Source organism: Periplaneta americana, chromosome 10 (assembly GCF_040183065.1).
Source record: "Periplaneta americana isolate PAMFEO1 chromosome 10, P.americana_PAMFEO1_priV1, whole genome shotgun sequence".
NCBI classification, from domain to species: domain Eukaryota; kingdom Metazoa; phylum Arthropoda; class Insecta; order Blattodea; family Blattidae; genus Periplaneta; species Periplaneta americana.
The window spans coordinates 80790018-80814678 of NC_091126.1; the positions used below are offsets into that span (position 1 = coordinate 80790018).

Below are 24661 nucleotides of genomic sequence, written 5' to 3' on the forward strand. Positions count from 1 at the left end.
CCTCAGCCAGATAACTTGTCCCTACCGGGAATCGAACCCGGGCCACCTGGTTTCGCGGCCAGACGCGCTAACCGTCACTCCACTTAAGTGATAACCAATTTGCTGTGAGATGGTTCCGATCGATCCTGGGGGCATAATGTGGGGAAGGATGGACAACATTTTCAACAAGTGCATTCAGAGACGATGACGTAATGACGACTCAGCATTGGTGAAGTCGGAACAGGAGAGAAGACGTAGTAGGCCCACCGTATTAGACAAAATTTGCTCCGGAAAAACTTGGCCCATCACAAATCTTTTCAACGAACTGCTTTACGAGAATAGACTGTACGCCACCGGCGTAGCTCTGTCGGCTAAGGCGCTTACCTACCGATCCGGTGTTGCGCTCGGGCGCGGGTTCGATTCCCGCTTGGGCTGATTACCTGGTTTGGTTTTTTCAGAGGTTTTCCCGAACCGTAAAGCAAATGACAGGTAATCTATGGCGAATTGTCGGCCTCATCTCGCCAAACATCATCTCAACATCACCAATCTCATCGACGCTAAAGTCAACACCTGTGGAGTAACTGTTAGCGCGTCTGGGCGCGAAACCAGGTGACTCGGGTTCGATTCCCGGTCGGGGCAAGTTACCTGGTTGAGGTTTTTTTCCGGGGTTTTCCCTCAACCCAATATGAGCAAATACTGGGTAACCATCGGTGCTGGACCCAGGACTCATTTCACCGGCATTATCACCTTCATCTCATTCATACGCTAAATAACCTAAGATATTGATAAAGCGTCGTAAAATAACCTACTAGACTAGACAGCAGTACGGAAGGCGGTCGGCTACTATATGCGCCGTAGCATTTCTGGCATGTGACGTCACAAGCTTGTGCAGCAGAACCAATCGGAATCAGTCTGTAACAAGTACTTCCCAAGTTCGTTTGTTCACGTGTGAGTGCTTCAACACATTGAATTTACTGTGTGTGTGTGTATAAGATAAATAACTGGAAGAAGAGACTGCAAAAAAAAAAAAAAAAAAAAAAAAACAAGTATTGCACAGGCAGGTGCGGAAAATAGTGTTTAAGGTGTATAATTATTTTAAAAACGTTGACGAGCACAACGCTGCCGGCTGCAACGTTGCCAATGTGCAAGAAACGACTGCAGAAGCATGTGGTGTAGGATTGAGAACCGTGCAAAGAATATTGTTAGTGAAGGAAACAGAGTTTGTTTGGTGTCATGCTTACAGTAATAAACGGCTAAGGTCATTATTGTCATTTGATGATTTAAATTCTCTCCTGCGCTATTTGCATCGCACGTGCGCGTGAAGTAGAATGTGGCAATATTGTACGCTGCCTTGCCCCCTCTATCTGTCTCTCTCGACGCAAACGCTAGCAGACTACCGCCTTGCGAGTTGCCGTCGACTCTAAAAATCGATGCTAAATAACCTCGTAGTTGATACATTATTGTTAAATGACAAAGTAAAAAAATTAGAAAATAATAATAGTAATAATAATAATAGTAATAACAATAATCATCATCGTCATCATTATAATACTATTATCACTACCACGGATTTTATTGAATGACGATAACAGTTGAATTGTCATATGGGTGATAAGCGGGCAAGTTTTGCCTGAAAACGTTGAGTTCTTCATTCAGGTAGTACGTACATTGTTACTCTCCATGGTCTAAAGTGTTCGATACTAGGTATCCAACTTTACTTCTCCTGTGAAGGAAACTAAGGATTTTATTACCCTTGAACACTGCACATTTTCAATGATTCTGCTTGAATCCACAGAACTTGGAGCTTACTGGCGGAAAGTGGATCGACTTGCTCACAGCACATATCACTTCGGAGATCACGAATGTGCGTCTCTTGACGAATGAGGCCGTCCTTGAATAAATCGAAACAAAATGCGAATATATTCATCCAACGAGAGCAATCGAAGTAGGCATCTCGCAGCTGTCTTTCTCTTGAACTGAAAAATTTCTAATCTTCTGAGTGTTGTATTTAATTAGTTGTAGCAACACGGAAGAGACGGCCATGTTAGTTACGTATATGGAAATTAAACTTCAGGGAATGTATTATAGTGTTTCATAGTGTTGCTTGGCTTCTCGACGATAGCATAGTTCCCTCTTTTCAGTTACAAAATTGTTAGTTTCTAGAAGCTTTCTTATGTGTCTAAATAACATAGTTTTGAAGAATGAAGTTAGATGTCCAGTTTTCGTTAATATCACAATTTCCACGGAGCTGCTATGTATATAAAATTAAAGCTGTCCATGTATGTACAGTCTCGGAAACAAAACAATAGCCCAACTCTTGAATCTCCTTCCACAACACGATTTACACACAACGATTTAACAATAGTTTTCAACCCAGTATTATTTGAAAAGTATTACAGGGAGGTACTTCACAACTAATGAAAAAGACACGAAATTAATCTCCTATTAATGCCAAGAGTCATTATTAAACTAATACAATACAGTACGACAACCCCGATTGTGACAATTCATCGAAAGCATCCCGACAACTCTGTGCTAGCATGTTTGCTCGCAGACCACAAAGTTCAGGGTTCGGACACTCAGTAGAGAAAAGAGTTTTTAATGAATTATGCAGATTAATTTCGTTTACCATCATTCTATTTTACTGCATGATTTATAAATATTCGTCTACTATTAAGAATAGGTCAATTTTCATCGCATCTTTTCAAATACTTTTCGGATTACGACAGCAATTGACGTAAAATGAATGTCAGTAACTGCCAAAGCGATCTCGTGTGTACCACTGTTTCGGAGCACTGAGCATGTGCAGTGCGTTGAATCTGGAATTATAAAATTCAGGCAGGCCATTTTTTATGAGACTGCAGGCTACATGACAATGACATGTATTGCCATGTACACGAAGGAAGGAGACACTTATAGCATATATTGAGCTATTTTTCAATATATACCCCACCGAAATTGAGACACTTGTCATATGATGGGATCAACAGGAAGGTGCAGACGGCTGTTACACACTGGTTCCGATCCCAGGCGGCAGATTTCTACGACACAGAGATACAAAAGTTGATCCCACAGTATGATAAATGTCTCAATTGCGATTGGGAATATGTTGAAAAATAACTCAACAATTGGTGTATATGTTTCAATAAATTTTTCCATGAAATTGTGTTTTATTTCTGTAAACGGCCCAGAAAAACTTAGAAAGTGGATGGATCATCAAGCGGAAAGGTCACTGGTGTTGCTCATACGATAGCAAATTTGATTCATGCAATTACGCTCTTGGGTGGGTTCGAATCCTGCCTACACTTACTATATGTTTGGGCTTTTTTCAACTGAAAAACAAATATATGGATAGAATATTTATTAATTAATTGTTTAAAAGTACATAAACTTAATAATTAAAACTGACATATGAACAAAAGAAAAGCAAATATAAGGTAATCCTATATCGAATCCTCGGACTCATTTTCCCGATACAGTACCATTATCATCAATTCCACCGATGCTAGTTAACTTAGCAGTTGATACAGCGTCGTTAAATAATGAATTTAAGAATCAAACGGAGAAGTAAAGGAAAAACCACAACTCAAGAAAACGAAAATAAAGTCAAATAGCAGAATCTGAAAATAAAATTTAGAGCTACCAAATATCGACACGATACGAACATTAGAATGAGGCAGCTTCATATTACCGGTACGTAGAGATGTGAGACTTCAGCAATTTAAAATAAAAAATTCAGCACTTTAGAAATCAGGTTTAGCATTTTATGGCACTTCTAATGTCTGACTTTAGTGTTTTGTAGCGTTTTGGATGGCAAATTGTTATGGAAATTTTGATGGCACAAATTCAGTCATCAATGTGTTAACACATGGGTGTCCAAACGCATATAGAACCAGGAGATATTTCACGTCAAGCATGCTCTGCTAAGGTCAATAAAATTCCATATAAAATAGGAAAAACGACTTTAAAGAATATACGCTGCGGGTTGCTCACGCCAGGGGTTACCTCGTACGAGTTACAATTAATTGGACATCTATGTGTTAACAGGTTCATTTTCTAGATTTTCCAATTCTTGAGAATAATAAATAAGTAAAGGAACATAATATAAAGCACAGTGAATTACTGTGAACATTAAGAAACTTGCCAAAACATATGGTGTGATTATATTCCAATCCACCTTATTAAGTTATTACAGTCACCCGCTACCTCAAATAAATTGTTTGTGAGTGAACACTGGACCTGAAGAGATTGCATAGACAGGCTGCCAGTATTCTACCACCAGCACCAGGGAGATTAGTTGAAAACACGAGATAATGGTACAAATAACCAGAGTTGTCAAAACTCTCAGTGAAACAATAGCCAATCTTAATTTTGAATATAGCTAATCCTATACCAACAACACTAAACTACTAATTCTAGTAGATAAACTAACCTAACTATATAGCTAAACAGAATAGTTCTAATATAAAATACAGAAATTATGGTAAATGAATACAAATCTAAAAAAAAAAAAAATCTAGCTGTACCTAGAAAAAGCTAAGTTGGTAATACTGCAGATAACAACAAGGAGGGTCTCAGCTAGGTCACATTCCTGTGCTATTCATACTGTAAATCAGGGATTGACAGAAATGTCATCGTAATCACTAGCAATAGTGACGTCGCAAGGGCGGCGCAGTAAACTGTCTTTGCTTCACCCCCTCCCTTTCACCCAACTCCCCTACCGCTCCAGTACACAGGCATCTATCAGTGGCGGGTTACCTGATAAGATTCAGATTGCTGCTGTAAAAGCTAATATGGGAAGGTGACTAAACTATTTTTAAAAATGTAAGAATCTCTATGTGACAGGGCTTTTAGATAGATTGTTTTTTCTTACAAAAGCACAAAAATGTCTCCTAAAATGTAATTTTGCTCTTATTTCGTTGAAACTAATATATTTCGCATTTTATATTCCATTTAGCATTTCACCAAGTATTAAGAAACTATACTAATATACCGAACAAGTTCTTAAACGTAAAATCATTTATTTTGACAGCATCTGGGCACATTTCGCATTTATTATGATTGCGAAATCCTGCCATCTCTACCACTACGTAATTGGATATTCATGTGCAAGAAAGTTTTTCCGAGATACTCCAGTAACACTCATCGTAGATTTAAAGCTAAAAAATAATAAGATACTCTGTAGGTCTATAGAACAAGATCTATCCTATGTCGATATAAATTAAAGCATTACGAGAATATATTGTTTGCGTGTCGACAGGTTAAAAGTTTGGTACTCACCAACTACGATGGTGTTCGATGTTGTCGTCATCGTCTCCTTGTTAGTCGCTGGTTGTGGCGTAGCATCTGCCGCGACACCGACCGACGAGTTCGCTGCAAGAATTACGGTCATATGTGAATTACTACTGACTACAAACATTTGTGAGAAGACTAATTTTATTCTTCCTTACTACTTTCAATGCGATCATTAAAAATCTAAAGTTTGGACCGTGACATTGGCGTCAAGGAGAATACGCAACTATAAGCGTGCACTTTTGCCGAAATGAAAGTACTAGCACAGTCTAGTATATACAATCACGAAGCTTGAGTTGTGAGGGTACTAGGAACAATAGACTGTGCAGGTACTATTTCGCATTGCCTGTAATGAGGTGATAGTAGCGATCTCGTGGTTAGCAACTATCTATGGATGCATATTTACTACGTATTGAGCTTCGTGACTATATACTAGACTATGGTACTAGTGTGTTGAGATATGTTCGTAGAAAATTCTCTTTAGTTCACTTGGTACATTTTTCTGTTACGAATCCAGAGGTTCCAGTTGATATTTCCGGCAATGTGGTTGATATTAATATCCTTCCAACGGGATTGTGTGTATTTTTCTGCTGAATTGTTTATTTGCATACTTAAAGAGGCTTTATCAACTGGATGTTTATCTGGCGTCGATGGAATTTGCGATAAAGAGATAGTATTTTGGCGAGATGAGTCCTGAATTCACCGTGGGATTTTTTCAGAATAGGAAGCCCAAACGAAAAACGAATCCATGCTTGAGGGCAGCCCGGGAGCACGAGTCCCGCTCACTACCTCTTGAGGCAACAAGGAGTCTACTGTGAAATAAAAGAAAATATATATCCCTAGTAGCCGACATTTTGCTCTTTATCTCATCAACTTCTAAATTGTAATTTGTTTGAATAATTAAGGAAAATCTGAACATAGCCTGTGAATTTAATGTTTTAGATTTTAATAAAATATTTTGAAAATTCTCGTGATAAAGGAAAACCTGAGAAACAGATATAAGTTTTAATTTTTCTCGTAATCTAGATCATTTTCCTATGTTAGTCCAGGAATGAGAGGTTTTTTTTTTTTTTTTTTTTTTTTTGAAATTACATTATTTACATTAAGGTTTAAAATTAAAAAAAAAATCCTATCTCATTCACAGACTAACATAGAAAAATGATTCTTTAACCAAAATTAAATTATATCTGTAGGCTGTATACATTTTTTCATTAAAATCCTTCAAGTAGTTCGTGAGAAAAATTGGAACTTATGTCTCAGTGTTTTAAGGGTTTTCCACTTTTTTTTTTTTTTCAACAACGTTTTATTAAATTTTTATCTAGTAATAGTTTTCTTAATCTGTCTTAAAAATTGTAAGTGGATAGCTTTTAAAAGTTGACAAGATACAGAGCAAAACGTGGGCTGTTTATTTTATAGTCAAGTTACACTATTTCGTTACCTTAACTGCACTGGGGGTCCTGTGTTGGCTTAGGTTGTGGCATAGCTCTATGCTGATTATATGTATAGTAAGGTCCGAAAGTCTTGTCACCCCCCTTGTTTGTATGTTGATGTGCATCCATTTTGAACATGTTATAGCAGATGTGTGACAATGGTTGATACTTCACATTCCAGCTTGTTTAGTGATCCAGAACATCAGTAGGGGACCATCATTGTCGCGACACAAAACGATGCGGCGCCATTTCCTGTGTGAAATTTTCCGCATCAAAGGCGGTGTGATTTCCCTTTGGGAAATAATTAAGCAGCATGTCTCGAAACATCGATATCAGACAATTGAAGATTTGAAGCAAGCTGTTAGGGAGGCATTCAGGGAAATCACACAGCCTTTGTTGCGGAAATGTCACACAGGACATGGCGCCGCATCATTTTCTGCTGTGACAATGATGGTGCCCATACTGATGTTCTGGATCACTAAACAAGCTGGAGCGTAAAGTATCAACCATTGTCACACATTTGCTATGACATGTTCAAAATGGATGCACATCAATATAAAGATACAATAATTGGAATTTGTTATTTATAGCCATGATTCTTTTGAATGTTGTATGAATTTTCGAAAGGCTGTAACGTGAGTGACACAGTTTCTAAATAAAAGCAAGAAAGTTTCAACTTATCCTCTTTTACACTCTTTCAACCGCGTGTCGAGAATTTGCCTCTTCGTGTGCTAGAGAACAACCGACTGCAATACTGCTATACAACATTACCTGAATATCACATTTCCTTTATTCCTGCAGAGTTTAAAACATTCATGCAGGCACAATACAGAGCAGGATATTGTGGAGTGAATATACAATGTTCTTTAATGTTGGCTCAATATACTTGCTCCTTTACTCCCAACGAAAAAGTCACCGGTACTACAAGTGCAATTCCTCGAAACGGCTTCGATCTTGTCTTACTGCAGACCATGCCACAGCAAGGAATAGTGTTCACATCCAGCACGATGTCTATACTTCGTTCCATAATGTCTGTTTTGAGGCTCACTACTGTTATTTCTAATCCTCCACCATCAAAGGGTTGCCTTTTGTTTTCAGAAACATTTCCATTATGACGGATAGCATCGAAACAACGGAAAATGAAATTGCCTTCTTTTACTAAAAGGGGACGGACATTATGTCCAGAACATAAATGAAGGTAAGATTGCGATGGCTTTCAAACTCCATCCCCCACCCGTTTCCGTTAAGTGACCCGGGAAATTCCAAGGCTGAGTACAAAGTTACACCATAACAGTGTCATTTCCACCTGTTCAGTCTGTTTCTTGTGTTCGAACAGTGAATGTACTGTTTAAAAGTGTCGAAGCGTAAAGCGTTTTCTTTGGAAGATAAGGCGAATATTATAAGTGACATTGAGCGTGGTCTTTCGCAAGCGGACGTGGGTCGACAATATAGTTTAAGTAAATCAACTGTGACTAACAGTATACAGTATACAATGTAATCTATTCCACAAAAATGAAATATTTTAATTACTGTATAGTATTTTATTGTCTTGGTCACAATTTCATTCCTGTCATTTAAGGTTAGGGGCGAGACACTTCGGATTTAGTGAACTCGGATATAGTGAACGAAATATTCAAGTCGCAGAGGTTCACTATATCCGGAGTTGACTGTACATAGACAAATATCTACGCCGATTAGCACCACATCAAAGGTTATACTGTGACATTTTCAACATTACAAAATTCCAATTAAATCAGCCCTACGTGAAATAAAGTTGTAAGAAGCAAAGAAATTAAGAGGCAGTGGACTAGCTGTGGCTCCTGGGGAAAAGCTCTGTCCAACGTGTAGGAAATGCTTGTTTGAAGTTCGTAGCATGCTCACAACTCGTCACATCTCTTCTTCTGGCGAAGTTACTGAGTCTACCTATAGATTTGATTCAAGTATCACCAAGTAAACTGAACACCAGTTTACTTCAGTTAGACATATCCCCCATAGCCTATACTAGGGTTGCAGAACTGCGTAAGAGAGGGATGGAAGCATGGGAAAAGAATTTGTTCCCCCGTCAACAAGGCTGGAACCTTCAGTAATGTTTCTGTGACGTTCGACAAGCACACTGAATACATATCTCTTCTCCCCCTACTCTACAATGACGCGAGGGTTGAAGGGATAGAATGTATTACGTGTTCCGGCTTGTGACGTTTGCTACAATTGTAGCACAGTTTTGCATCCCTGGCCTATACAATTGCACTCAGTTTCTAGGCACAGCTGATCGGTTGCAGCTAAGCGAAAGTTTCAGTCAGCAGCACAATCACTTCAAACCAAAATCAGTAAAATTTATTATACTGAATTAGCAACCGAACCAGAACTTGAAACAACAGGAGAGAACGTGCAAGAGAAAGCACAACATTTTGGTGAGTTAATGAGGCAAATTGAAGATAAAATTAAACATGCCCACATCCGTGAAGGTATTGCCCAAAACAAGGAAACTTCCTACTTCTAGTGATCAGACCTTCAGCCTGCCACGCAGGGGGTCGGGATTCGAGCCCCGGTCAGGCTTGCGACTTTTCACTGAAAAATCCATAGTGACATTTGTGGCGGACAAGGTTACCGTTGGGATTTTTCTCGGTGTTCTCCCGTTTCCCCATGTTAGGCATTTACATCATTCCATCAACATTTCTGCATTTCGTCATCATTCCATAGCATTCGCCGGACGCCGGCTGTCGACGCACGGAAAGAGCTGAACTGGAGACGAGAGGGGTTGCCTGCTCGAAACCTGGGTACATAGCGAACATTGAGCCGGCGACTGACTTTTAACAGAACATTGTAATGTAACACGAGCATTCGCTAGTCAGTGCGGGGTAACGAGAGCTACCGATTGTCGGTTTTTCACGAATCCCTTTTGAGTGTTACAAGTCAGTACAGCTCAGCGAGCACAGCCTGCATCACTTAGTCACACAATGCGCAAATCTAGCTGGACAAAATTAATAACGTCTTCCCTTTATAACAGATTTTTATGAAAGTTTGCACAGGAGTTAGAAGTAGCTTATTTTGTGTACAAACTCTGATTACGTTTGTATAACAGGAACTAACCCTTTATAGGGGGTGGTTTTAGACAAAAATAATAACTTTTTTCTTAACAGACTTTCTTGAAATATTGCATAGGAGTTACAGCTAGCACACATTTTTAATACAGGGTGATTCACGAGGATCTTATTTCTGAAGACATTTTGAGCAAGAAATGTCATATACACATAGTTCCTATTCTCAATATTTTCAGAGTTACACTAATTTAAAGTTGTTTGTAAAAAACGTTTTTTTTCTTTAGTTTGAAGGTAAAAGAATAACACAAATAGAGAATGAACCATTCTGAAGTATCATTTCTTTAATTAGCAAGTATTTTGAAGCTAAATATGTGCTGTGAAATCCTTAGTTGCTTCGTACAGACATCTTTTTCTATTTTTAACTAGAAAATTACATTATTCTTACGCACTTATCATAACAATTATTACAAATCACACACTTCCACCGACTTAATTATTTGCAGTTCAATTTTGCATCCTAATTTACAGTCTTGGAAAGTTTAAAACACATTTTAAAAATATCGCCGTCCGTTTGAGTACACTTGGCCGCACTCTTGTGAACGGTACTTGTCTCTATACGTAAGTGCATACGACTATCTTTGATTTCCGTAGCTCTCGCGCTGGCTGCTGACTGCGCGCTGACCAAGATCACGCGTTCACAGCAATGCGTTCCAATAACGAAACGTAACTCTGTAAATATTGAGAATAGGACCCATGTTTATATGACATTTTTTGTTCAGAATGTCTTCGGAAATAAACTCCGTAAAGGACGGTAAATCCTCATGAATCACCCTGTATAAGCTCTTACTACGTTTGTGTACGAGAAACTACCTCTTTATAGACGTGCAGTTACACAAAATTGATAACTTCTCCCCTATATTACAAATTGTTATGAAAATTAGTACAGGAGTTACAGGTAGCATATATTTTTGTCCTCTAACAGATTTTATGTAACTTTGCAAGGGAGTTAAAGATAGCATACAATTTACAATTTTCTGTGTAAAATTTATGTAAGTTTTTATAAGAGACACTACCCATTTAGACAAAATTAATAACTTTTCTACTATTTACTGCCTTTTTATAAAACTTTGCACAGGAATTACAGGTAGATTATATTTTTGTGTACAGTATATCATTACGTTTATGTAAGAGGAACTACCCCTTTTGTATGGGGTGGTTTTAATGAAAATGAATAATTTCTCTACCTAACAGACTTTTATGAAACTTTGTACAGGAGTAGGTAGCATATATTTTTTGCGCAGAATCTCTTATTACGTTTCGGTAAGGGGAACTAACCATTTACAGGGGGTGGTTTCAGACAAAATTAATAACGCCTCTCCTATAAAAAATATTTTTATAAAACTTTGTGCAGTTATTAGAGGTGGCATATACAATATCAGGCAGAAACAATTAGGCTACACGATTTAAAGTTGGCAGCATTTCCTTGTGCTACTGTTGTACACAACAATGTGTTGAGTAATTATCACCGTTTAGTAATGATGAAACTTCGGTTGAATGAACATCGGTTTCTAGTGTAGAATCTTTTTTTTAGGAACAGTGACTTGGCTACATAAACACTTCTTTTTAGGCGTCACTTTCTTATCGGAAGAAATGGGAACGTTTCAACTCGTCATGCCATCCTGAATTACGTTTACGCATGTAGGAGAAATACATCAGCCGTCGACAAGAAGCTTCGTGGTCGTCCTAGAACCGTTCGTAGTCCAGAAAATGTGGACAAAATGAGAACGGTGTTCCAGCAGAACCGGGAAATGTAATATTTAATGTAGTATCGGAAATTATTTGGAACGAACCACAACTTTCCCTTTATCCTTTATCCATGTAAACGATTTCATAAAAGAAGACTAAACAAATAAAATATACTTTTGTCAACATTTTAAAATGAAAGAAGGCGAAAAGCGTGTCAGAACTATTTGAAGGGTATTGAAAGAGAGAAAGAGGCACTAAGTGGTACGTCCCTAAGAAAAGGATTGAACATTACGATTACAAAAATTTTTATTAGAATTTTTATGTGTAATAGGGTTCTGTGCCTACCATAAAGAGATTGTTAGTAAAATTTACATATATAATTTCCAAGATGGACTGTAAGTCTGAGAACGTTGATTAAATATCTATAATTTAAATAGAAGCAAATAATAGAAGCGTATTAGTCGAAAACAACACATGCTTTCAGCGGTAAAATTCCTTGACCTGTCTTCGGAGGAATAGGTATGAAAAATGATTATAATAGCCCTGCAGAAAATGAAGTCATGTTGATTGTGGATGAATTGGAAGATAAGTAATTTCTGTTATTTTAATATATATTTTACAAAAATGTATATTGAAAAGGAGTGTATTTCTAATATGTAAAATTTACACGTAGTGTACACTGTATTTCTAATCCTGAAGTCAACAAACAAATTGTATGGTAACTATGTATTAAGAAGCATCAGCCATTTCGCCATCTTCCCGCAATAGAGGTCCAGGCATATACTTCACCGTTAGAGCAGGATTGCCAAACGTGCGACGATAGTCGTAAACAAAAGACCATTTTCTTTGAAGTTTTACGACCTAACGACCCTACACAGAGTCATGCACGTGTTCGTACGACTATTTTAGTATTCTTGTAAAATTAAAAAAGAAACATTACTATTGACAAAGCCTCTATCTAAATTTACACTTTTACAGACACCGTATGTCTATAAAACTACACTACCGGTAAGACATAGCATATTACTGTGACGCAAGATTAAAAATATGCGAATATACGCGTCACAGTTTAGAGTGCCAAACACCTACGAATGAAAAGCAAGCAACGACTCTGTATGTTTCTGTAACAGTCAGCAGTTCTCTGTGTAGTAATATGAATCTATTGTGATAAAGAAATCGTGCCACAAATGATGCTTTTGTTTCGTGGAACTCTTTTCAAACTGCCGGCGGTGCATTACTCGGCTGCATAAGAATCAACATAAAGCCTGATTCACACGGGGATAGTTTACAAGAGTCATGTGCTTGAAGACTCTAAACTTGACGCCATATTTCTGATCACATGGAGACACTGAACTTGAAACCATGTTCCACACGTAAAAAACGCGCGCTGAATGTTGTATGCTTAAAGGTGCACTGTTTTGAGTTTTTTTTTTGGGGGGGGGGACCACTTCTACATTAATGTTTTGGACACTTGTTCCTTAAGTTTCGTAACAAGTTTTTGAAATAATTGCCTCTTTAATTATTATTATTATTATTATTATTATTATTATTATTATTATTATTATTATTGTTGTTGTTATTGAAGTTTTCTCGTGCTGTATATATTCCACTGAAGTTCGTACATCTCATGCACTTCTAAAAATAGGGTCTATATATTCATTTTTATTTATTTATTATGACTTACAGGAAAGTAGGTACACAGGCTAGATACTCGTCAAAGCACCTTCATCACATTAATTTAATTTATAATTATTGATAATGATTCACATGCACAGCAGTTATAAAATAGGTACTAATATATGCAACTCATTAGCAATAGAAATAAAAGAAATGAAAACACGAAAGAGATGTTGCGTAGCTATTATGATTCAAAAATAAATTTAATAAATCGGTACCGGTAATAAATTGCAGGGCCAAAACAAGGACAAAGTTTTGATATTTGTCTCGATCTAGAGATATTAAATATCAAATTTCTTCTATATTTCTGAGAAATATAATCAAGTAAGTCGTTCTTGTGTCATTGAGCGTATGGAAAACCAAAAATTCATGTCAATAATCTAGTTGGGAACTGGAATGGACAAGGTATTTTGAATATCTTATAATATAGGAACCAAAGGAATTTATTCTGTATCAACTCGATAGAATGAACGATGCTTTTGCAACGAGGATCCCAAATAATTGTAGTAGCGTATTCCACTTGTTTCTAACCAGGTGTAGGCCTAACCTAAAAACAGGTGGTTGCTTGAATAATTTCGAATTACAAATCCCAGTGATTTGTAAGCAGAATTAGTAATTGTTAAAATGTGAGGTGTGAAAGTTAAATTAATCTCAAATTCGATACCTAAATTAATTAGCTATTAATTTAAACAAACCATGCACGCACACTATCCACAATATCTGCTTGCAAGTTGCCACAAGTTAGCATTCACACGAGGAAAGTGGTGGAGTCAAGTTGATCACGCGACGGGAAAGTGGACACAAAAGTTGACGAGTCGTCAACTCAAATTCTGCTTGACCGCCAAGTCACAACTTGACTGTCTTGACCATGTCACACGGGGAAAGTCGGAGGAAATTCGAGTTGCTTCAAGCGCTTGACTGCTGTAAACTATCCCCGTGTGAATTGGCCTTAACAGAGTCATTTTTGCAGGTACTACTAAAGAATAGCCTACATCGGCTAAACTGTACGGTTCAAGAGCCTTGTCTTCGATAACGAATAGAGACACTATTCAGGGGCGTAAAGTCTATGTCTGTGGTGGAAGCATTGCTTCCCCTTCTATCTTTAGAGGGAAGTTTTTTTTATTTTTATGTAGATGAGGTATTTATTATTCGTTTGTTCTTATATTTTGTTATTTTGTGTTTATGCAACGTTTTGACTCGGGATGAATTTGAAAAGGCGGGTGATGTGACATGTTGGCTTCCAAATATATCTGCTTGTCAAAATAGGTTGCTGGGGGTAAAGGGATACAGAGAGATACAGAAGCTTTATGCGTTCTCTTTATAAGAGTATGAAAGCAGTCATTTGTTCCCAGGTTGTTTTTCACGTTTCTTTGCTGTATTGACAACAGCACTTGCTTTTGTTCGCAGCGCGATACTGTGTAGCGTTTCAAAATTTAAGTCACTATAATGTTATTAGCAGTCGCATACAGAGTATTCATTTCAAAACTTCCCAGTCTAAATAACTGTTTAATTTAAATAGGATTTAACTAAACAAAAAAACACGTCAATTTAGATATTGAGGGGGAAGTTTAAAACTAGTCGATGGCCCAGAACCAGACTGTTCCAAGTCCATTTTACTATTTTTTTTTTTCAGAAGAGCTATTTTAAGCTCCTGACATTCAAAGCTTCATGAAACAATTTGGAGTAGCTTCATAGCAACCTTATGGAGAGGAATATTTACAATTTTGTTTGATTCATATATGCAGACAAGAACTGGAACACAATGAAACACAGATTTCTTTCTTATAAAAAAGTCGGACTTAGAACAGTTTGGTTCTCAGCCATCGTAGTCTTAATTGCATATTAGTTTTCACCCCCTTATCCCCAGCGACCCCCACTTTGAAATTTCAAATGGCACCCCTATCTTGTGATACTTAAATTTGAAAGAGTATAATCATAATTTATTAAATAGTTACATTGGGTCTAGTTTTAATTATACTTCATACACTTTAGTGCGGGTGGGAAGTCTGAATTATATGTAACTTATTTATAACCTTTCCGGAAATATTATGTTGAAAACAATAATGATTAACTATGATGTTCATCAATATGGAACCAGATATGGGTAAATCTAAAAACAAATCCAGAACAACAACATTTGGACTTAGCTATATTATTTTGATGCCGAATAAAAAAAGAGCTAATGAATTATCGAAAAATATAATATCAAATACGACTTAGCATAAAATATTTAAGAATAACTTAATATGTAGTCTATTTACGGCAGAAGTATAAAAATATATGATTAGTTAAAAAGTAAGTACTTCTTTTTTGTAATTTTATATGCAGCTAAAGTTAAATTATTATTCCAATAAAATAATATGAATAGACAAATAGACCAGGTTGAGTAAAGTGGTTTTTTAAATTATTGTAATACAAATTTTAACTGTAATTCATTTACTCGCCATATATGTATTTGATACCTACTGCCCCTATTATGAGATTTAACTCGTGCGGTCTATGTGAAATAAATAAACAAATAGATTAATTAATTAATTTCATGTATAAAAATGGCACGCAGAAAATAATTTCAAACCACACGTAACTTACGTACATATTAATAAACGCTTTTCTTTTAAATGCAACAATTAATCCTCTTATAATTGCAGGTTCAAAGCAATCTGGATAGAATTTTTTAACTCATGATATTTATATTTATTAAAACGCTAAGTTAGTCCCTTACAGCACTGAAACTTTAGAATAACTACGTCATTGTTATGTTCACAAAATCGGATAGTTAGATAATATTTTGTCCTCGAGTAGAAGATCTTGCAAAAAGAAACATACACAAAAATCTGACTATTTTGAGAAAAATTAATTTTTTAAACAGTTTTCAGATTCACCTGCAAATTCACAGATACGAGATATGGCTTCTTAGCCATCTATGTATCAGGGATTCTTTGAAATCTACTTCGTGAGGATATCATTTTTTAAAAATACTAATCGTTGAATAATCACCACACTCTTATAACAGTTATTCGTCCATGAAATCGTTTGTATTACCTTTGGAAAAGTGAATCGCAAAATCTCAAGTTTACAAAACTATAAAAATAATAATTGCTCAAAAACAGAAGCTGGGGTCGGGAATCGAACTGTACCAAACAGTTTGAGTTACAGTTGTCAGTAAATTTAATGTATATTCAGAAATACATAAGATATATTGGGAAAGGAGAAGAGAGAATAATGGAGTTGAATTTCTGTGAAATCAGCTTATCCCCACATCACTGTACTCGAGGCCTCTTTCGACGTCGCAGTAGACACGGCGTAAATGTGCGAATTCATATCGTCTCAAATTTCAGTATGATTCAACGACTAGATTGAAGAGTGCTGGCGAGTCAAAGAATGCGCATACATGTGGACCTAACTTACGTGGAGTCCAGGGCAAAATGGAGGAAATGAAACTACAAGATGTCCATTACTTAGTAGCAACCACGACCTACTCTATAAAGGTCCATTCTGTTTCCACAGTAGGACTGTGTGCAATTTTCCCAGTCTAGGTGGACAAAAACCAAATTTCGACTTCTTTAGTTAGGCATAGATGAATATGAATTCATGTTCTTTAACATTTGAAGAATGTTGTGAGAAATAGCTTTTACTGTTTTATCAGCGGCAAGCTACATTTAGAAAGGTAAGAACAATGAGTTCTTCCTAACACTTCTCGCTCCTGTTCAGCCGTAGACTGAAAGGCTTACTATGTGGGTGAAAAAGAGCCTATTGATTTATTGTGTCGCGCGACATGGAATATGTTGAAGTAGTAGTACGTTCTTACTAATGTAACTTCAATTACAAGTTCGTAAAGTATTTTTCTTCTTACAGAAGGGTTTAAACATTACAATTGAAAAAATATATTATTTTAAAGTTCTCCAAATATAATGTGAGTTTTAATATAGCCGGTCACGTCCCCGGTTATAACAATTCGTTTTACCATTTAATACAGCATCATTTAGAGTGTTGAATCCCTGGTTTAAAGTTTGCGAGTTCTTGTGCATTTATCAGTAATTAATTTTTTTCAGTGGTGGGGCATACGGTAACTCTTTCGTATTTGGCTTAATAGCAGAAAAGAATCATGGAATAAGGAAGTTTTTAATCACTTGTGAGTGTTTTAGACCTGCAAAATTATTCACATGACATCGAACATCAGGTTAAAAATACATTGGAACATTTTTATCTAACCTTAACAAACGCACAGTGAATCAGAACGCAAATCACTAGCTGGACAAAATTAATAACTTCTCTGCATTCCAATGAATTGTTATGAAACTTTGTACAGGCCTTACAGGTGACACATATGTTTTGTGTAGCAACTCTGATTACGTTTGCACAAGAAAAACTACCCCTTTATAGCGGGTGCACTTAGAATTAATGACTTCTCTATCCAACAGATTTTTATGAAACATCCGGAAGTTACAAGTAGCATATATTTTTGTGTAAAAACTATATTTACTGATCCATAAGAGGAACTACCCCTTTATAGGAAGTGCATTTAAACAAAATAATTTCTCTCCTATCTAGGAGATTGTTATGAATCTCTACACAGAAGTTAGAAGTTACAGATAGAATATATTGTTTGTCTACAAAGTCTCATTATGTTTCTATAGCAGTGCATTCAGACAAAATTAATATATTCTCTTCTACATAATGTATTTTTATGAAACTCTGTACAACAATTAGGTCTACAGGTAGCATACAGATGTAATCAGAGTTTGTACACAAAAAATATATGCTATCTATAACTCCTGTGCAGTTTCATAAAAATCTGTTATTTAAGAAAAAATTTAATTTTGTGTAAAAGCGCCCCATATAAAAGGATAGTTCCTCTTGTGGAATCGTAAATAAATATATATATGCTACCTGTAACTTCCGTACACTGTTTCAAAAAGATCTGTCAGATAGGAGAGAAGTTATTATTTTAGTCTAAAACCACACACTGTAAAAGGGTAGTTCCTCATACACAAATGTAGTCAGAGTTTGTACACAAAAAATATGTGCTATTTATAAGATCTGTACAAAGTTTCATGACAATACATTATGTAGAAGAGAGTATATTAATTTTGTCCAGCTACATTTGCGTTATCGCACACTGTGACTCTTGAGGATTCTGAACAAGCACTTCCTTTTCATGTGATCAGCTTCACTCAAGGGACGTTCACGTCCAGTCCCAAAGGAAAGAAGATGAATTATAACCCTTTGTCGTTGGAAATTTAGTACCGTTCACTGAAGCAAATGTCAAATTTGGGGAAATGCAAATTCCTCAGAATTTTGCAGCGTTATTGATCTTATACATCAATCAACGGCATGGGCGCCGACTTAAGGAGGCAATGCACTTTCTGCCCCCTCAAGTAAGCAATGGGCGTCCCCCCTCAATAAAATTTTTAAAGGAACCTCGCTCCTCCAAATAATTGATGTTAAAAAAAGAAGTAATTTGTTTGAAAGAGGAACAAGGTCTTAAATAACAAGGACATAAGCCAAAATTATTATTTCGAATTCATAGAGGGGGTCGGCTGTCGCAATGACCACGTTTGTGACGCAACTCACGATGCCCCCTTCCTTTCTTTCCTCGTGCATGGTGCAACGGTTACTTGATTTCTTTATCTGTGATCCACATTATTCAGTTCAGTTAAAATCTATCGGACAGCATCAGGCATACATAAGAATTACCAAGCTGAAATAATAATATGGAATTAACAGTTCAGTTAAGAGTGTATTTTTGCATTATATCAGTTAAATTATTAACGTTAATTTTTTTCACAAACCAGTAAATTTGTTACGAAATTTGAAAGTAACCGTTATCGACATTCAGTTTTAGTGATAGTTTCTTGTGCCAATCGTCGTTGTGGTTGTATTTAAGTTATCAGTGATTACTGATTGCGATTTAACTATTGATAATAAAGAAAACTGTCCAAAATAAAACTGCAGTGAAGGAGAACAGTATGACAAATTGGGTGGCAGTGAGACTAACAGTTCACGTACATCATCGCTGCAAGATGAACAAAACAGTGAAAGGAAAAGATAGTGCATAATGCCCATAGTTCTCAACCATCTTCAGTTCAGCAATTTCCATGATTTGTTTACGTTTCATGATGAATTATTATTATTATTATTATTATTATTATTATTATTATTATTGATTGATTGATTGATTGAATATACATGCGCCGCAGTAACAGTATATTACGATGCAAGATTGGGAAGTGCTTTTTACAAAATCGAAGAAAAATTAAACAAAATAAGCAGAGCGAGTTTTTCAATTTCCAAGATTTTGTAATGTACTTCACAAACATGTATTGTACAACATTTTTTACACGATCATATTTTTAAAATTGCAAATACAATATATTTTGCATTGAAAATTTAGAGCAATATTATTCCAAGGCCTTCACAAAACTATACTGTAATGGTAACTATGTAACAGTAAGTGCACTGTAATGAGTCTATTTCAGTACAGTTTTGTTACGAAGAATGGTTTCCCTAGCAACAAGTTTCTGTGTGGGAATTATAACTTTCAAAGCCTAACAAAAATAGCTGTAAATACCTACAACAAAAACACGATCGTGCAAAAAACGAATTTTTCACAAATTTATCACTGCCAAAACACATTTTATTTCTATTGCATTATATATGGAATGTTCAGTAGACTGGGCACCAAGAGCGAATTCTACTCTCACACTGGGAGCCATATGACTTCTCTTCAACTCCTTTCTTCCCCGCTGAACACTGTGCAGCGTTGATGCCGTGACTGTTGAATATTAAGCGTCCCCGTTTAGAGTTTGGATTCTCTCCCGGTGCCCAACCCTGGGCCTTAAACGCTTGTCCATTCGTTGTTTTATCGAAAAACATGGTCTGGCACTTCAGGAGTAGTTGTGATTTGTTAATTTCAAGCTTGCATACCGCCGTCATATTTCTGTAAGTAATTAACACTAACTTTATGGCATGGCGCCTCAAGAAATCTGCTACACTGATTCGCTAACTTCAAAACTTGCATAGATGCCTTCGCATAGCACTAATTTTATGATGTGGCGCCTCAAGTATTCTGCTGCACTGATTCACTAATTTTAAAACTCGCTCAGATATAATGCTAGCAGTTTGCTAGAGGAGAGAAATATTGTTACTTTTCACGTATTATAGATTCTATTCCAATTTAAACGAAAGAATGCGAATGGGCATTACTGTAATGAGCAATATCTGCACGAGGGCGCCCGTAGAATCCAATATCAGTGGTAGCAAGATGGTTAGAAAATTAAAGGAAATGGATGGACGAGGAGGGAGAAAAATGAACATGAAAAATGACCAGTTCTGAAATCTAAATTACCTTGCGCACACATTTATAGTTTAAAGCACTCGCTTTTGTTGTATTGTTTACCGAGAGTTTGAGAAAACATGTGTCGAACATAAAGAGAAAAATAAAGAAAAAAAAACGCATAAAATAAAAATCTTAGTGGTAGCAAATGCTGTCCCTGTGGGCAACCTTGTATCTGCACTAAGAAAAGGAATACTCTTCTAGTAAAAGAGTTCTGAGGCATTTGTTCCTAAAAAGTGTTGGGCCACCAGTGTCAGCGTTTAATTTCTTGCCTTATATGCAATTGTGGCTGCGATCTTGAAGGTCTGCAGAGGAGACTGCATGACGAAGAAGTAACCTTCGAAAAAAGGGCAGTACTTACGAATCCGTATGGAGTCTAGTCTGACTAAGGAGATTTCAACGGTATTCCCTAAAATTTGTTTCCAACTACAGCACTGCAGTTAAGAAACAAAATGTAAAAATGATGAACAGTGGTTTCAGCGAGTCGCCATATTTGTCTCTTCTCAGTATGACGCGGTGCTTCCCGTTTCTTCCACTAGGTGACTCCCGACTCGGCGTTTTGCAGGGACGAACGTTACATTAGAGATTAGTGACAGGTTATGTTAAGTTAGGATAGGTGTACATTATTAATAACCCATAATTCTTCCGAGCACACATCGCGCTAAAAACAAAGCATTCGCATTTCTCTACAGTTGGCAACACTGAAATTCCTTCCTTATATTACGTCACATTAAGAAAATATTGCGGTCTTCTTCCTTCGCGTCGGCCTGGTTGGCACAGTTGGTATAGCGCTGGCTTTCAATGCCCGAGTTCGATCCTGGGCCAGGTCGATGGCATTTAAGTGCGAGCGTCGTTAAATAAAACAACATTTTTTCTTCCTTCACGCATGAGAAATTTGGTATACAAGTAAGGTATGTACTTGCGCAATAAGCCTCAGGCTGCAGTGTAAGCCCTCTGGTCCCTTCTCCGTAAAAACAAAGTATGTATTTGCGAGGGTTTGTTGGGCACACAGCGCTCCTAGTGAACACATCTAATCTCCACTATTACATACTGTAAACGCTAGCGATTTTCCAGATATTTTAGGAATGTTTTATAGTGGCGCAAACATATTCAACCTTTACCCAGAAGTTAAAGTTTTCTCGGACTTCTGTGTAGAGCCCTGCCCTCCCCGCACCCAATATTTCAAAGAAGTCGGCGCCTGTGATTAATGGCGCTGTATGAACTGCGAGATTAACTAGAGTCAGTGGAATTGATGAGAGCGATGTATTTTGGCGAGAATTAGCCCTCCGGTCGTCGTGATATCACCTGACATTCACCATGTCGTTATGAGGAAACTGGAAAAATCCAAAACAGGTAATCGTTTTTTTATTTTTTATTGCTCATATTGGGTTGAGGGAAAACCCCGGAATAAACCTCACCCAGGTAACTTGCCCCGACCGGGAATCGAACCCGCGCCACTTGGTTTCGCGGCCAGACGCGCTAGCCGTTACTCTACAGGTGTGGACCAGGTAATCGTCCCAAACGGGATTCGAACCCACACCCGAGCGCAACCACGTTATTCTTGAGCGAGTGGCTCCTACAAGGTTACGGATATTAATAAAACAACTCTATTTTCATTTATATGTGCAATACTTCCCCATTGCACGAGATCTCTAAACTTTCCGTTCCTTAGTGTCCTAGAATTTATCGCTGTATCTTTCAATTTATAATACGGAGATACTTTAAAACTCTCACGTGAAGATCAGAAGTACACTTTCTTGCGCTCGAAAATTAACCTTCAATACCTTTCACAAACATTAAAATCGGCTGGTTGTTGGACTGTCTCAGAAAGTGACGAACTAATTTGAGGTCCCTTAGTACATCCGTACGGTATATAAAATATTGAGGAACCTATAAAAGGGGGCTCAGGTTAAAAGCCCAGAATATCTGACACGCACAGAACGTTCGTAGTATAGACAGATAGTGGAAGATGACTTACCTGTCTGCTGAACATCCCCGCGCGGAACATAAGCGCACGAACCTCCTCGTCGCCCGTCAACTGACAACTAGCAGCAGTCGAGTCTGAATCGTGAGCATGCCACCGCACGTCGCCGTGCTGTCGGCCGGCCGGCCGGCTCTTGTTTTGACTGAGCAGTGACGCATATTGTTTAGTTACTTTACAACTTGATCAACGGCGTGTACTGCTTCGTGGCGCTGAATCTTTTATTCAGTGTCTAATTTAACGATCCACGTATTTATAAATGAAACTATCGTGACTTACGTGTAAATGATGTTCCAGTTCTCGGGAGAAACGAAATGAAACATTATTTCATAGTAGTACGTGATATTTTATTTGACAACTCTTTCAATTGCAGAGGTTATACACTGTATTCAGTGTCAAAATTAAGCGTGGTGGTAGGGTGTCCATACCAGTAAAGCATGGTTCACAATAAACCGGGAACGAAAACGAGAACGAGAACGGAAATACTCTCGTTGTCGTTGTCGTTTTCGTTTCCGGTTCATTGTGGATCAGCCTTAACACAAAATTTAAGGACATTTTGACGCGACAAGTCTACATGTTTTTTCATTCCTCCCATTGCATATACTAATAATAATTAATGGCAATATTTGCGGATATCGTATTAACGGGAAAGGAATTTACCATCCTACCCCATTATTCCTGGCCTAGTTGCCTCATAGGTGATGCCTTCTTGGTATCACTTGTGAGGTTCAGACCTGTCTTCGGACAGTTGACTAAATAACAATCGTATTATTAGCACAACAAAATAATATGAAACTGGATTCATTTTGTACAGTTACACATTGTTTACATTTATGCTAATGTTTTGTGTTAAGGCTGGTTCACAATAAACCGGGAAAGGGAACGACGAGAACGGAAATAATGTTAAAATAAATGTATTTAAATGTGAGCATTCACAATAGTTAATTGTGACTGCACATTTAAATACATTTATTGTACAATAATGAAAATTGGAATGTGTAAAACATTGTCCTTCTGCTATATGAAAAAAAAAATATTTTTAGGATTAAAAAAATACTTATGTACTTTTTTTTTAATTAAAAATGATGGCAGTTCACTGTGCAGTGATGAAGCGTTTCCCTCATAACTTATTAACTTGTTAACTTTTGCATGTTCTCTCTCTTTATTTTGTTGCTGAAACTCATATTTACAATATCATGCTCTTTCAACTACATTCCTTAATAAATAATATTTTTTTTTAGTTTGTGTTAGAAGAAAATACTGATGTTTGACCATTTTTAAACGAATTTATTTTTTATCAATCTATCAAAGGTAGAGGAGTGATCTTGCATCATAGTGTTGATATGACATGTGTAAGTACACACAAAAAATTTCATCACAGAATGTTGGATAGTTTTTGAGTTATGTGCGAAACGCTTCATCACTGCACAGTTAACTGAATTTTGAAAAACAAAAATGTAAATATTTGTTTTAAATCGTAAAAATATTTTTTTCATAGAGCAGAAGGACACTGTTTTAAGTATAGGTCTACCAATTTTCATCATTGTATAAGATACAGTAATGGAGAAAATTTTTTTGAATATTTTCAAAATTTCACTGCCGTAACCTGTACCTAACCGCTTAAGTAATTCTGAACAGGTTAAAAAAAACTCACTTATCGGAGGCTAAAGAAAACGCTGTAGCTGACATTTTGCTCCAGCTCTTGAGAGACAAATTTGCTTAATATCAGTGATTGCGTGAATACCAGAGATTCATACACTTTACACCACCCTCTTTCCAGCAAATATTTAATTTCTACTGTTATGTCACTTTGCAGAAAGTTATTAAAATGATTGAATTTGAATATTACTTAACCTCACTCTGAAGTCTGATTAGTGTAATGTGTAGCTAGTCGGCGATGTGCAGTGGGGGAGGAACTGGATACCCTACCCCATTATCTCCTGACTTAGTTGCCTCATAAGTGGTTCCTTAAAGGTGCGTCTACATGGTCCAATTTCCCATGCGTTTACGCATGCAATGTGGGAAAATATTGAAAGAATCACATTGAAAACGAACTTTCAATAATTAAGATGCATGCAGACTTCGTGTCTACACAGTGCGCCGTGTTCAACGTCATCTTCACTACACACACATACACACACACACACACACAAGAAATGTGAGGCGGAAAGCGAAAAGG

At 36.9% G+C, this 24661-nt stretch overlaps 1 protein-coding gene and 1 long non-coding RNA gene across 8 annotated transcripts in view; one reads left to right on the top strand and one right to left on the bottom strand.

The window, feature by feature from the left end:
* The window catches only part of LOC138707829 (uncharacterized), a 488719-nt gene extending 466114 nt beyond the window's left edge, over nucleotides 1-22605 (bottom strand). For both annotated transcript variants that reach the window (XR_011334387.1, XR_011334386.1), the window contains exons 1-2: nucleotides 22480-22605; nucleotides 5260-5352 (exon numbers count right to left, since the gene is read on the bottom strand). This is a non-coding gene — a long non-coding RNA (uncharacterized lncRNA). The remainder of the gene's footprint in view (nucleotides 1-5259; nucleotides 5353-22479) is intronic.
* Nucleotides 1-24661, top strand: part of Ssdp (Sequence-specific single-stranded DNA-binding protein) — a 701465-nt gene that overhangs the window by 593383 nt on the left and 83421 nt on the right. The gene's annotated exons all lie outside the window — the stretch shown is intronic.